Raw genomic sequence first — 3953 nt, forward strand, 5'->3', positions numbered from 1 at the left:
AACTATATAGAAAAAGCCATTTACAAATATATTAGGATTTTTAATCAATAAGAAACCGATGTGAATATGCTTGCATGTATAAATTTGGTGTTATAATCATTGAAAACATGTGGCGGAGGTGGTGGTTGTGATTGATTCCGGTGGAAATTAACGGCGTGATTGGTTCTGTTACTGCTAGTTAACCCTCCGACCAGCTAAGCCACGTGGGAAGATAATCTCCCCAAGGACAGGTCGGAAAATGTTAGTTTTCACAGGTCACCAGTGGGACCCATTAAGGTGAGTGCCAGCTTTCAAGTTCCCATTCATCTTCCTATTTTACCCTTTCTTCTCCAATCATCAAAAATTAAAATCTCTTATTTTATTTCATAATATCAAATAAAATAAGCATACATTAGATGTCGTCATTTTTTTTTTTCCTATTTTTAAATTCATAAGAATCAAAATGTACCATTATTAAACAAATATTTAGTTCAAAAATTTTCTTGTAATGACACCTTGTATTTGATTATGTTGGGAGTTTTACTTTTGATAATAGGAAATCTCAAGCGAAGTGTTAAACTTTGCTTTTATTTAACAAAAGGATATTGTTTATTATACTTAACAGAAAAATGAGATATATTACAAGATGATAAATATCGGTTTGAACTGGTTTTAAAACATTGATAGAAATATATATATATATATATATATATATATATATATATATATATATATATATATATATAATTTATGAAATTAATTATATACGATAGATACCAAAATATAAATTGTTTGAATCTTTATCAACATTCCTATTTTACAATTTTCTTCTTCGTGTGTTTGTGATGTTGGACAAGCGATGGTCTCTTATCTTTTGTGACAAAAGTTAAAACCGATGTCTTAAAAAATCTGTTTTTTGGAAAATACTTTTGTAATGAGGTTTTCGGGTCAGCTGTCGCACACCGACTAATCCCTCGCTACGGACATGGACCTATGTCTTATGCCTTAGAGTCAACTACAGACAAACCTCCATGATCACATGGGCTGAGTAGTGTCAGGATTTGAACATGAGTCAACAGGTTATCCACCATATCTTCCACATATTTTACCAAGTCACCACAAAAGAAGTTGTTAAAAAAACTGTTTTTTAGTTGAACCAGTATGATAAATAGTTCTTGATTCAACCAGTTCGATTGCCGATTGAATCTGGTTTCCATGAGATTTATTTAATTTTCTTTTCTAAATAAATATATATAATCAAGAATTTGACATCTACAAAATAAATCCATATTACAGTAAACTATATTATAAAGTTATATATATATAAATATATATATATATATATATATATATATATATATATATATATATATATATAAAAGGTAAGTTCAAATGTTTCTTAAATCTATTGTGTGCTAAAATGCACCAATAAGAATTGAGTAAACATTAAATGATATCCATATTTATGATTCTTTTTTATGGAAACTAATTTAATTCGCCATTAATGTCAATAATAATATTCTTTCAGAATGAATTCATATATAAAATAATAAGAGTGTATTCTAGGAGAACGAGAGTATATTCTACTAGAATACACCCTCATTCTTCATATTTCATACAACTTTATTGTATTTTAAGTGAGTGAGTCATGAAATAATGTTATTACTGACATAAAAACCTAGATACAAATTCATTCCGAAAGAATGTTATTGCTGACATTAATGACGAATTTAATTAATTTCTATAAAAAGAAAATTATAATTATGGATATCATTTAATATACATACAATTATGGAAACCATTTAATATCTATCACTATTTAATTAAATAATAATATAATTTTACTAAATTTCTATTGGTGCATTCTAGCAAACAATAAATGTAAAAAACACTTTAACCTAGCATATATATATATATATATATATATATATATATATATATATATATATATTATATTTAAGAAGTATCATTCTTCAAGTTGAGAAGATAGGTGTTGGACCGATGTTCAGTGTGCGTCAAAGTCCTGTCTAGTAGTAGTGTGTGTCGTCGTCCTTCGAGTTGTGTACACTTTGAATAGCCTAACTGATCAAGTTATTCAATTTGCAAGATCTTGTATGCTCAAAAATCATATTAAAGTGATATTACTAATTAACATATGATACTAATGGGTCACACTAATAACAACTTGATATAATTGGTTATTTATTAGAAATTGGTTTTAATAAATGTTCAATAAACTCTTATAATTAATTGAAAATTATTTATTTCAAAGAAATATTAATTTTCATTAGCAAGTAACATAATATGTATCATATAGTATGAATTATTAATTCATGTACATTATTTTGGACTAGAAAGATTCTTTTATCTTTTAGCTAAAAGTTAAAGTTTATATCTTATAAAGAGTTATAAGAATTTTATAAACTTCTCTTCTCTTTTATTTATTTTTTCACAAAAAAAGATAAGTTAGTTTCTAGGAAACAAGACATGCTCTTTTAAATATAATAAGAGAAAGTAAGCACGACTTAAAAGGCATGGAAGACATGTAGGCTTTAGGATATGGAGTGCTTAAAGTGTTAAGAACCCTTAGGTAATGATTTAGCTTTATGAAGGCTTTCATCCCTTCAATTTTACTCACCAAAACCATAGCTCCCTCATACTCTTTCATTTTCTCTTTTGAAAATAAGTGTTAGAAGATTACTTGCTTGCATTTTGCTCTCTTTAAGTCATATTTGAATATGGACTTAAAGCTTAAGATTTTTTACTAGCATCTACATCAAGTTGGCTTCATGTTGGTGTCTCAAAGGTTCTACATTCTTCATCAACTTCCAAGCCTCCTTGAGGTTTTAAAGTCTACAAAGGTTGTTAAACACTTGTTCCTCTTTGGTGCGTGTTTTTTTTCCAAACTTTTCAAGAAGATCCTTGGTGGGTATAAACTTTTTTTATGTTATTCAAAATATAAAGTCTTCCGTTGCTAAATCTTATGTTTTGAACTAAAACCCAACAATTGGTATCAAAAGCCACCTTGGAAGTTTGGTTAGATTTTTTGATTTTTGGAAATATTAGTTTATGGAGAATATAGATAACTTGTTTTTGTATAAAAAATAAGTTCATACATATTTTCTATGACAACTTTATAATTGTTATGTTTCTTATGTGAGAAAAGTTTCATGCATCTTTCGTCATTTAAAGTTGTCTTATAAAAACAAATGTTGTTTTATGTGTATGTTGATTTATATAATATGCATAAACTAGCCAATGACCAATATGATTGTTGTGTTGCTGTGTTTGTTTTTTTTGTTATAAAAATGGTTGTAATAATTTATTTATTCATATGGTACGTAATAATTAAATATATTGGTTTTCTTGGTTATTTTTGTAAAGTAACAAGTTAGTTTTAGAAATAATTTATTTGTACAAAGATGTAACAAGAAATGAAGTTGAAGCCATTTTTAAGACAAAAATGCAATTTTTGTATCTACATAAGTGTTGGGCAGAAAGATGACATTTTCTGAAAAGTGTCATGAATGCTGTCAACAATAGCTTTTTCTTTAAAGGGTTGTTGACCTAATGCAACATTTTCTGCAACCTTTTTCTGAAAAGTGTTGCATGTGGCTGAATTTTTCCTTTAAAGAAGATTTTTTAATCTTTTGCAAGCAATAGGTGTTTACTCAAGTGAGAGCTTCTACAATAACATTACAAGAAGATTTTTGGTCCCCATAAATGTCTCTTTAGGAATGGGCTTCACCTCTTTTGTGTTGGCTCACAAAAATATCATTAGTTGGTTATGCTTATGCACATATATTTTTATGCATGTTTGTGTTGTTTATTTTATGAATTATTTTATGTGGTTGATAAATTAGTTTTTCACATACTAAAATAATTTTGGATAAAATAAACATCACATGGAGTTTGGTTTTCAAAATTGGAAATAAGATGTAACAAGTTATTATTTTAAAATAAAATCCGGTTTT

Source organism: Lactuca serriola, chromosome 8 (assembly GCF_051521515.1).
Source record: "Lactuca serriola cultivar US96UC23 chromosome 8, Lser_US96UC23_V15, whole genome shotgun sequence".
In the NCBI taxonomy this organism is placed as follows: domain Eukaryota; kingdom Viridiplantae; phylum Streptophyta; class Magnoliopsida; order Asterales; family Asteraceae; genus Lactuca; species Lactuca serriola.